This window comes from Platichthys flesus, chromosome 1, assembly GCF_949316205.1.
Source record: "Platichthys flesus chromosome 1, fPlaFle2.1, whole genome shotgun sequence".
Lineage (NCBI taxonomy): Eukaryota > Metazoa > Chordata > Actinopteri > Pleuronectiformes > Pleuronectidae > Platichthys > Platichthys flesus.
The window spans coordinates 1859765-1872275 of NC_084945.1; the positions used below are offsets into that span (position 1 = coordinate 1859765).

At 40.7% G+C, this 12511-nt stretch overlaps 2 non-coding genes across 2 annotated transcripts; both read left to right on the plus strand.

Annotated features, from left to right (window-relative positions):
* Positions 1-4912: 4912 nt before the first annotated feature.
* On the plus strand, positions 4913-4985 carry trnav-uac (transfer RNA valine (anticodon UAC)). The gene has a single exon. It is a non-coding gene; the product is annotated as a tRNA-Val (tRNA).
* A 295-nt stretch (positions 4986-5280) lies between these two features.
* On the plus strand, positions 5281-5353 carry trnav-uac (transfer RNA valine (anticodon UAC)). Its single transcript has one exon. It is a non-coding gene; the product is annotated as a tRNA-Val (tRNA).
* Positions 5354-12511: the final 7158 nt, after the last annotated feature.

The following is a 12511-nucleotide window of genomic DNA, read 5'->3' on the forward strand; positions in this document are numbered from 1 at the left end:
CTTGGCACACTGACGGCGCCGTAGTACCAATTGAGCATCGTTTTTACGCCACGGCCTACCTGAGTATTGTTGCTTACCATGTCCATCCCTTTATGACCACAGTGTACCCATCTTCTGATGGCTACTTCCAGCAGGATAACGCACCATGTCACAAAGCTCACATCATCTCAAACTGGTTTCTTGAACATGACAATGAGTTCACTGTACTCCAATGGCCTCCACAGTCACCAGATCTCATTCCAGTAGAGCATCTTAGGGATGTGGTGGAACGGAAGATTCACATCATGGATGTGCAGCCGACAAATCTGCAGCAACTGCCTGATGCTATCATGTCAATATGGACCAAAATCTTTCAGGAATGTTTCCAACACCTTGTTGAATCTATGCTACGAAGAATTAATGCAGTTCTGTAGGCAGAAGGGGGTCCAACCCGGTACTAGCAAGGTGTACCTAATAAAGTGGCCGGTGAGTGTACATAAATATATATATATATATATATACTAGCTATGTAGAGCTAGTACTTGAACTGTATTAATCTTGACCGTCATCATCATAAGATAAGATAAAACTTGATCCACATGCCAGGGAAATCCAGTTGTTACAGAAGTGGGTAGGTTCAGAGTAAAGTAGACAAGAATATATAATCTTAAAATTAAATGAAAAATTCGGCGTATGTAGTAGAAATGCTATGAAGTAAATTGCAGAGGTAAAGGTTGATTCTACGAACACGTAGAACAAACTTTATAATAAATATGAGAACATATTGTGATGTGCAGATGACACAAATGTGCAAAAAGTTATTTTCCGTTAAAAATAGTGCAAATCATCATCATCTTTACTTTGATGCCTTGCAAAAGAGAAAAACTTCAGCCGTCACATCAGAGAAGGTTAGTACTATTTGTGTTCAGTAATTTGGTATGGTCTTCTGGGGATGTTATACAAACTGTAAAAGAAAGTAAAAAGGTTCCCCTTCCCCGGGAGTGACGGACATCATTAAGCTGAGTTTCACTCTGGAACATTTCAGGTCTTGCTATGAGAGATAGTAAATATTGAAAAGCTCTAACTAGAGGCTCTACATTGTAGTAACTAGTTAAAAGTAGGTATATACTGTATATATAGATTGATGTATAGATAGCCCTCTAAGAATATTACTAAAACTATAATGACATTGGTATGCTGAGTTTTGCTTCTGAACATTTCAGATCTTGCTGTGACTGATAGTAACTTTTGAAACGCTCAAAAAGTTTAACGAAACAATTATTTACTCCTTTAATTACTACTGCCTTTAACGTTGATCTTCTGTGACCCACAAAGCAATTATTAAATACCTAATGAGAAATATATACAAATAGAAACTTCATCATGACAGCTTTTACTGTTTTATTTGAGAAATAAGAATATTACTTAATTAATAATAAAATTAACGTCCTGAGTGTTTTATCTGTGATGTTGTTATTTTCATGGACCCAAGAAGCCACCAGGTGGTGCTAAAACACCAGGAAGTAGAGCACAGCTTTCACCCCTCAAATTCAAATTAATTTACAATATTAATAAAATCACTGTGAGGTTCAATATGAACATATCAAATTAAAATTCTTTATTGCTGCAAGTGACATGGGTCCTAAAAGGAAGCTGCAATCAGACTCTTCAACAAGATCTGTGGCTCAAATATAGTCTCACTTCATAGAGTGAAGACGAGATGACGTGATCGAAGAGAAATGTGTTTCAAATTCTTCGAACTCTGTGATGAAGTCACAGAGAAGAAAAAAGTTTCAGAAACGAGGAGGCGTGACCCTCAGACTCCAAAGTTCATTGGATGCTTTCGTGCTACGCTTTCATGAAAAGTACAATATATAACTTCGACCACAGGAGGTACCTCAATCGAAACAAATAAAAACCTATAACATTGTGAGAACTTGTTATCACCACCAAATCTTCCTGAGGCAACTCGGGCCATCCACATTCATGAGGGACCATTTTTAGGGGTTCAGTATCTTGCCAAGGACACTTCGGCATGCATATGGGAGAGAGTGGGGTTTGAACCAGCAACCTTCTTGATGGAGAACCACCACTCTAACCACTAGGCCACACCGCCCTCGCATCCAAGTGGTAGGTGGGCTTCACGGATACTGGGCCCCTGATGAACCAGGCAGTGTGAGCCTGTTAGACTGAGCTCAGGGCAACGAAGTTGGCATTATCATTATTAATCTCACCAACAAAGATCTGATTGTCATCATTTTAAAAATGAACACAACATTGGACCTTTTAAATCAGATGTAGGCAGCGAACCTGTCTGAAAATTCACCAGAGGGTGATCATGTCAAATATAACATAGTTCTAGTAGGAAAACTACATCTTCACATGACTGTGAACATTAAAACGCAGCAGAGTTAAATGACATTAAGCAGCAGTCAAGTTTCCTCAGCCTCCTTCCTCACATGTGTCTGTGTTCAACTCTCCTCCGACACAGAGTAGTTTTCAGAAAATGCAAATTTATGCAGCACGTCTTATTAAAATGCATCCGGCTAAAAAGGAAAGAAAATATTCAGTGAGTGCTAATGTGCAGCATTATAATTTAAAACTTCCCTTTGTAGTTTGTGTTTCATCAGGGCTGAGTGTGATGAAATGATTGTGACACTCTATTAGTGATGCATGTGAAGATGATAAGAGGATGGTGGGCAGATGGTTCCGTCTCGTTACAGGAACGTCAGAGCATCTGAATCTCACTGAGTTTAACACCAGCTCCGGTCTGTGGAGGTTCAACAACAGAACCCCAGAACAAATCACCGTCCTTTACGTCTCCACCTAACAACAAACCTTTAATATCATATTAACATTTTTATATCATCCTTCCTGTGCTGGATTCATATTACTCACACAAATGATTCACAGGACACACTTCCATCAACCTTACTTTTCAAGATTTAATCACATTAATGCCTCTGATTACTGACTCAGATTATCTTTATAACTAAAGTATTTCCTCTGAAGCTAGAATGTGACTTAGTAGATCTCAAAGCGATTCAGCGAGTTCTTTCTTGACCAACATCCTTCTACAATGAAAGTTACAGATTGAGTTTCACATTTCTCCTGATGAATTTGACATTCTAGCTTGAGAACCAGACATGCTGCAGATTCTCAGATGAGATTATCAGGACCTGTGTATTTATTCCTCAATGTAAATTCCACCTTCACTGTTTTTCTTGATGTCTCCAATGTTCCTCAACATAACTCTGGATTCTCTTTGAAAATCTGTACGACAGTTTAACGTGTCGTTCATCAGCTTTAATCACTTCTGAGAAACTGCATTTCTTCTGAGTGGCTCTTGATACAACAGTGCCTGGAATCACAGGCGTCATCATATCAAAGGCACTTTTTCCGATGAATGTATTCAAATTTAAATATTCAGTCGAGTGGTTTCACAGAGCAGGACACCGTCTCCAGACTCAATAATTCATGCTTACAGAGGAGCCTTGAATTATTGAACTGAGCTGCTAATCTGACGATGACTCACGCTCTGTTATTGTGAGAGGACGAAGCTGTAGCGGCTTCAGTTTCCTCTGATCACTGCTCTTCTATCAGCTCAGCTTTTATTTATCACAGCAGATGATCAGAGCAGGAAACAGGCTCGGATGTCAGAGACGGATGAACCATGTTGTATTTAATGATTCGAGCCTCATCAGGATGATCATGAAGTTGTACAAAAACAAATCTCATCTTTTATCTTTTTAAGTCTGAAGTATGTAAAACACAGAGAGTGAGCAGCAGAACAGTGTCTCCACCAGCAGGAAAGGACATGGGATGAAAATGCAGTGACGGCAAAAACTAAAAGCATCTTAACACCATCTTCTCGAAATTTGGTTCATATGTAACTCAACTGTTTCTATAACCAATTTTGACTAGCTCAAACACAATCTGTCCAATCAGAGATAATCATTTACAGAGGAAGACTTCTTCACATGTTTATAGACTGTAGATAAAGATAGACGACGTTGAAGCCAACATAGCGAACGCTGCCATCCTGCGCTTCTGACGTAATTTGGGGTCAATGGAGCTGTGGTATCGAGGTCCTTTTAATTAACATGCTCGACCAAAAAGGAGTTGGTCTCAGCTGGTTTTAACAATTGAAATTATCAGTGTGAAAGAAACACCTTTGCTTGTTTTTTGTTTGGTCCACGTCCAATCTGCTAACATGGAGGAGGCAGGGGCGTAGTGAGCCTTGTTGGAAATGTGTAGTTTTTAAAGATCGACTTCTTCAGTTGAAAGTTGTTAGTAATAAAGAGCGATTGCACGAGCGACGCCAGTGACTCCAATAGGACTGAACATTTGATTTGCTGAAGAAACAGAAAATATGTTTCTGTGTTTTCATGAAACCGAAACCAAATCTTAAAAGATGTATCCGTCAATAATTTATCGTTAATAATCCAATTATTTGCGTTGATAAATACAGTTTCACATTTTATTTTGACAATGAGGAGTTTAAAAGGAAAAGTATCGAAGTATAAGTATAGTATAAAAGTATTAAAAGTATAAAAGTTACTGGATCATGTTTTCAACATAACTCTGGACTTCAGCCTGAGACCTGATCTCCACCCGACCCAGCTGAACCCAGAGGAAGTGAATGATGCTACAAAGTCAAAATCATCTCAGCCTGATTCACCTGTCTGAACTCGCTGATGATGATGATGATGATGATGATGATGAAGATGAAGAACACAGTGAACTGAGCAGAGCAACAGCTTCATTTCCTGTGTGGTGTCTTGTGTCCCTGCTGTGAACCTGAAGAGATAATGAAAATGTTTGTTGCACCTCTGAAGTGATGATCAGGAGCTCAGACTCTTCTGATTCACACAGAGAGGGTCACACTGCTGGAGACAAAAGTCAGCTACTGTCAATGACAAATACAATCAGTGGTTTCATGGTGTAGTGGTGATCACGTCTGCTTTACACGCAGAAGGTCCTGGGTTCAATCCCCAGTGGAACCAATTCTATGGCTGAAATAAGTGACGTAAAAGGACAGATAATTCTGACTATAACCTGAATGTGAAAGTCCTTCTCACTCCTGTTTTATAAAATATAACAATCCACACTCAGACACATAGGAGGAAACAATGTGTCTAATATACATATTCAGACATTCATTCCCAGATAGATTCAAACCAACAACCTTCTTGCTGAGAGACGTCAGTGCTGCTCTGCAACAGAACAAACTATCCAAATGTTCTGAATAAATTGTACAAACAAGCTCCTGTTACTTGATGAACATAGAAATTGTACAGTGGTTTCATGGTGTAGTGGTTATCACGTCTGCCTTACACGCAGAAGGTCCTGAGTTCAATCCTCAGTGGAACCACATGTTTCACTTATGTTTCAGAAGAACATCCTGAATACAGAGATCATGTGCGTCTTCATACTTACTCGAGCATTCCCAGTATACGTCAGTGATCACTTTATGTGCGTTTTTAGGCACATTACTGTGGACTTTGTTTAAAACTGATACAGAGCCAGAACACATCATTTTATTCAGAGAATGTGTCTATGGATGTAGCCTTCCATGTACTACAATGAATGCTCTTCAAATAGATGCAGAGCTGTCGATCCTCCTAATGACAACTTCGAATTTCTACATAGACCCTCCTGAAGAAAATGCATGAACTCATTGAGAACCCCCCTAGAATCTTATGACAGCTGTGCGAGATCCAAGCAGGAACAAAAAATATTATTCTTTTTGCACCGTAAACCAGAGATCCATCCGACACTTTTAAACACAGGCTGACCTCAAAATAATCTAGAACCTCAATGTCCTATCGAGTCCCTGAAGAATCTGGAACCTTCCCAAGAACCTAAATAAAACCTTAAAGAACCAGAATCTCCTCAAAAAGCTGTTACATACAAAATGTCTGAAAACTGACTGCAGAACCTCTTAAGGAACAGAATATCAGAACCTTCTGTGACACTAGACCCCCTAAAGTTCTATTGGAATATCCCAAACAACCAAAAATCACAAGTTACACAGTCTCCTAAATGTTTGTTGCATGGTCGTGTATTTATATTCTTGTGTTTCAGGACATTTTTCATGAAAACAAACAAACAGCCATCATCATGAGTGACTCGGGGTTCGCTATCTTGCACAAGGGCACTGCATGGTGGACAAGCAGGGGATCAAACCACCGACCTGGTTAATGGACGACACTACATCTAACCCCATAAATGCAAATATTCAAGCAAATTCTGAATTTCGAAGTTTCTGATTTTCTTCCTCTTCTCATTATTAAGAATATGAATAGATGTAATTCTGCAGGAGACAGTTTCCGATCAGGCTAAACACAAATGTCCAAAAATCCTTCACACTGTGTGAAGCTCAATCCATGTGTGATGCTGAAGAAAGGAAAACTTCCTTCGCTGATAAGATTTGACTTCATGCATGAAAAACAACAGTTTACAAAGTCTCTTGTCTGAGATCTGAGAGCAGTTTAGAAGTAGCAGAAGAGTGGAGCAGGTGGGCGGTTTCTTTACCCCGCGGTGACTTTAAAATGAGAGTAACGTGTGTGTTCCTGAGGCTTTTCACTGCAGGCGAGAGACGACTGCCAAACGCCTCAGCTCCAAATAATCATCATATCCAGCTCTTTTATTTCATCTGAGCTAATTAAAGTGATGAAATCTGGAGCAATATCCTCCCGTTCAAATGTTCTAGGCATTATGAAGCTTTTGGCAAAAAGGAAATTGGTGATGAAAAGGTGGAGAGGGAGGCGGAAACACAGCAGATCGGGTCCAAGCAAAATTAAAACCAATCCTTAATGATGACTTTGATTAGATGGCATAATAGACCTAGTTTGTTTTATACTTTACAATAATCACATCATAAAGTCGACTTGTGTCAATCCGATGTACCATCTCTCAGAGAGAATCGGAATCAAGGAGCTTTCTAATTAGGACAGTCTTGCTCTGCCGCTGTGACGTTGACAAATATGGCCTCCGAAGGTGGTGTGGCCCCTGAAACATCGTGACTGAACAGGCTCAGAGAGACACAATATTTACATATGACTGTTTATCTCTGTCTCATCTGTAGAACCGTTCATCTTAGTGTAGCTGTGGCAGTTTAACGATGGTTTACTCACTTGTTATTTACAGATTTTCGTGAATTCTCCTTAAGCAGCAGCAAGTCTTTATTTGCTGCAGCTCAATTACTGAAGGATTGATTACTGAAGGAACTTATACAGTTACAGAAAGAAAAACTCTAACCAGCATCCCCACAGACAAACAGCTTCTGAACAGGCAGGTGTATAACAGACAATGAACTTTAGTCCTTGTTTGGTCTTTTTGTATAGTTGACTTACAAAACAGCTCCAAGATCAAATTTGACTTTTAAATCACTTCTTAAAACCCATTTTTAAAGACTTGCTTTCGTGTGAGGTCGAGTTTTCAACTGTGTTTTTATTTTCCTTTTATTGTCATATGACTGTTTTTATGTGTTCAAGTCTTCATGTGACACAGCTTTATATTTCATAATTTAAGTTAAACACAACCTTGTGACATTGAATCCTGCTGATTGTTATTTCTCTTATATTTACTTTTCAGGCTTTGCTGTAAAAGCACTTTGTAAACTCTGCTTTTAAAACATGCTGTTTAAATAATGTTTAATATTATAATATCATTATTTTACTGAAACAATTTATGGCATGGAGAGTTATTTCAATTTTTCTTTAAACACTATTATTATTATAGGTTATTTACTAAATGTGTGCGATCATATGTAAACATGAATCTAAACGGCAGGGATGAAGTTCAGTTTCATTCCCTTGAACTCAAGTTCATGTCTGATTCCAGCTGTGAACTTCTCTCTCTCTCAGATGTGTGTTGGTTCACTTGGATCCACAGCAGCTGCTCGGGTCCGATCCCTCCAGAGCGCCCCCCCCCCCCCACCCTCACTGTCAGCCCGGCGTCTTCCCCTCTAATGGCGCCGGCAGCAGCCTTTTGACAGCCGCCTGTCAGACGCGCTCCTCCCGCTGCTCCAACACACCGCTCCGCCTGCTCTCGGTTCCCTTCGTCGGTTCTACTTCTGCTGCTTTAACATCCACGGAACTCAGGGCGGGATTTGATCGAGGTGCAGTGTTATTCTCTCGGTTCATGAATGGAGTCGCCCCCGCAGGATTCAGGGAGCGAGCCTGGCAGGAGCGGCTCTGAGCCGGGCACACCGATCACAGAGACGCCGCTGAGTGTGGAGGCTGAGCGGGGCAGAGAGCAGCAGGCGCCGGGCAGGAGAGTGTGCAGCTCGGGCTCCAGCAAAGGTAGGAGCGGTGGTTGGTGGTTTTATAAGCGGTGATGATGTGACTGTGTCGGGCTGCAGCTGGAAGTCACCCGGTGTGTTGGAGCGCGCGGTGCCACAATGCGTCCTCGCACTGGTTTTACGCGCAGGACTCCGGGTGACACCTGAACGCAGCAGTTTGTGAAGTGACCTGAACTCTGGTGTTGTTGAAGCCGCTGGTGGTGACTGAGAGTCGGACACATTCAGAGCTGAGACCCGCTGACTGAAGCTGAGCTGGAGATTTGCGTTTCTCATGATGTTTGTATGAACAGATATGAGTCAGTTTGGAGTTTATAGACTTTTTCTGATCTCATCTGAAGGAGTGAAGTGTATTTTACTGCAGGTGTTTTTTATGTGTACCAGTTTCAGCTCAGCAGACAGACAGATATCTGTTAATAATTAAAATTCTTAGAATAAAAAAGTATTATTTTATTATTTATAAACAAATTATCTGTGAAAAGGTCACATGACCTCCACTGATAACCCCTGACATCCAGAATCAAACTCAGTCACTAAGGTTTGTCTACAGAGCTTCTTCTGGCTCTGGACTCAATCATATGAGCTCACACTCCTTCTCCATCTCTGGTCCTCTGAGTTAGGTCCTTTCCATCCCTGCACATGAGCCAATCACAGACTATCCACTGTTCTGATGTGTGGTTGGCCGATGGAGGAACAAGACTCATGTGTTGAGAGCAGCTCCTCAGCTCTACTCTAACAATCTATTGTCTAACTAGCCTTGACTCTGGTTCTGGACGCTGACGTCTTCAAGTGTCTCAGCAGTAATGAAGTGATGAATGAGTGAATGTATCTGACATCACTTTGAAGAACTGGTCAAAGGTAAAAATGGAAACGGTTAAAACAGTAAAATTGCAGTTTGAGGCTGAGGCCTGTTACTATGACAACATGGTTTGGTTCAGTTTGTGTTTGTGAAGATGAAGTTGTGAAGTCGGTTACTGATACAGACAGAAACGTTTCTCCAGAGAGAGAGAGGGGAAGAGGTAGCTTCATTGGGTTTCTCGGAGCTGAGTCAATTACGTAAGAGCTGTTCAAGGAGAAGGAAAAAACTCACAGTGAGTTGGGAGCTGTGTTGAAATGAGCAGATAGTGTGACTCTGTTGGAGTCAGACCTCTGAATCAATACATATATTATATATTTATGTTGATAAAGTGTAACTGCATCAGTTCACCTCACACAGCGTTTCTGCTCCTGAATGACGAGGCATCTTGAACTTATTTTTCGAATGTGTACGTCTGAAAGGATTTCACTCCGTCCTCCTGTTCATCTTAGTATGAATATTATATATCTGTGCATATAGCATCACATTTAAAGGTCTAGATGTCTTGGACACACAATGATGCACAATTTGCACATGAAACACAAATCATCTTAATCCTGTATAATCATGTGATCTGTTTAAAATGCTGTCATATCTGTGCCAGACTCCAGAGTTGTAAAATAATTGATTAATAATCAAATGTCACGGGTCTAAGTAAAAACCAGCTCATTTAAACTGAATCGACCTGTGATGGTTGTTTGTCCAGCTCCAGCTCCAGCAAAAAACGTCTGTTTTCCGTTGACTGACAGCAGAGTTGACCTTCCTTCCCTCTGGTAGATCAAAGGTCAGACTTTAAAGCTGACGTGAGGGATCTAAAGGTTCTGAACTGCTCTGAGTGTGTTTGCTGTTAAAAAGATACGACAGCGTCAGGCACAGTTTAATCAGCGTAAACACCAAAATATGTTTGACAGCTTTTATTTTTACTTTATTTTTATAAACCAAGAGTGGGGGTTAAGTTCCTATTGCTTTGCCATCATTGAAAGGATTTGAAAGGCCACGTGATTTCACGAGTGAATTTATCAGACGTCCTGGTCCTAAAGACAGAAGAAGATCATCTGCAGCAGCTCTGATGGTTTGAAAATATTTAAAACAATTAATATCATTCATACAATAATACAAAGAATAATTTAAAACTGAGACCTAAGAACTGAACAAGAAGAGACATCTGAACTGTGTGAGTATCATTTCTGCACTAAACTATAACACAGACTGTGCACAGAAACAGATTCAGGGCGTCTGAAAGGGAACTTTAAATATAAGAGTAATGAGACTCAGACAGGTTGATCCATCTGCACCATCAGGGCCTCCAGGGCGCAGAGAGCCTGCAGCTGCGTCTCCTCATCCTGCAGGTATTCCTGCAGCAGTGTGGCTCGCTACCTGATCTGTTCACAGTCCACGCTGTAGTAGTTTTCACCTGCTGAGGTAAAAGTGACAAAAGCCTCATTAAACGCTGTTGGTCAACTCCCTCACTGACTTTGTGTACTTCACTCATGACCATCACTTCATTACATTCAGTGTGTTATTTACATTCTCTCATAAGGAATGTGAAGAACTTGACTTTCAGATGATTGTTGACCGGCAGATTACGGTCGTCAGAGTTCTGATGAACGTGTCGGAGGAGGTCTACTGCTCAGTTCCTCAATCCCGTTACTTTGATCATTGGCACAGAAATATGTCAACAGCCTGGTAGAGTTTGTGTAAACTAGGACTTTAATGATAAACACAACTGCAGGGTTAGGGTTATCATATCATTCTTATTAAAGTTTTTTGTGTATGTGTAGTAGTTATTAAGATTAAGATTAAGATGCATTTATTTGTCCCAAACACATGCACAGACATGCACAGGCACACTCATGCAGGTAGGGAAATGTAACCTCTGCTTTTGACCCATCTGGTGCAGGACATACAGAGCAGTGAGCGACCATGTACGGCGCCCGGGGAGTAGATGTTGGGGGAGTAAAGTGCCTTGCTCAGGGGCACTAGACAGGGTAGGGAGAATCCTCTTGGATTTGTGGACAGATCAATCCAGGTTCGTCTTTTGTTGTTTCTCCGTGGAGTTGAACCAGAGACGAACCAGAGACCTTTCCTGCCCATAGTCCATGTTTCTGCCACTAGTCCACCATCATTTATCACAGAAACATGTTGTGTTCCCTCTCGGAACCCTTTCCTCACAAACACTTTAAGCTTTTTGGTCACTATCGAAGCTCAGGTATCTACACACAAACATTCATATCCTTAATTTCAAAGATTCCAAAAGGCACTTACCCTCATGAGGCTGTGGCACATTCTGGCATAGACCACTGAAAAGCTTGGCTCGGAGATGGCCTTTTCGAAGGTGAGCTGTATGACTCCTTTCAGCCTCTCCTCTGTGTCAATGTCAAGTTCAGTCACCTGGTCCACCAGCTGTTCAAAGCTTTTGGGGGTCAATTTGTTGACAATGTTGTGGAACAGTTTGAACACCTCCTGGGTGTTGACCTGCTCTGGATCGTTCTCCTCTTGCTCTGCAACTGCTTGGCTGTGAACACCTCTCATCCCTGAAGACTTCCAGGCGTTCTCTGCCTTGTTCAGCTGCACGTCTATTTGCACTCTCCAGGGGATGACTCTCCTCTGGACCTGCTCAGAGGTACGTGGTTCTCTAACTTCGAATTCCATAGTCGGCTGCTGACATACTTTCCCGAATGGAGTTGAACATTTTATTTTTGGTCCTTCAGAAAATCTGCTGAAAAAGCTTTGTAAATCCAATGTTGTCAGAAGTTGCTATGAATGGATCTAGAACATCTGATGAAAGATTAGAATGAAGGCTCCTTTAATTCTTTGCTGAACTATGCGGACACTTCGACACTTTGAATACTTTATTTACAAATTTTGGTTTATTTTTCTCAACTTGATTTAAGCTCTAAGTTACTCTTATTTATATGATTATTCTCAGGTTTATGTTACTCTATTATTTCTGCTTTATGTTACTGTATTGTATTTATTAATTTTAAGTTATGTGCTGGGAGCTCAGCGTTCATGTGAGAGGTCTCCTTTTCAGAAAATAATTACAAAGGTCATGTGTCCTGAATGTTCGAGGACAAAGTTTTTGCACTACCATTTCTTAGTTTTTGCACTTCAGTTAATGTACAGAAGATGTTGTTCACAGAATTAAATGTGACATTTTCACAATTTTTTGTAATGCCTTTGAATAATATGGGGGGACATGAATCGCAATATATCGCAGAATTGAATCGCAGTACTTGCTGTATCGCAATATGTTAAGAATAGCCATGATATTGTATCGTTGCCCAAATATCGCAAAACTATCGGATCGTCACATTTTTGCAATTTCTCACCCCTAATTTGCACGTGTTTTTTATATTTGCATGTGTTTT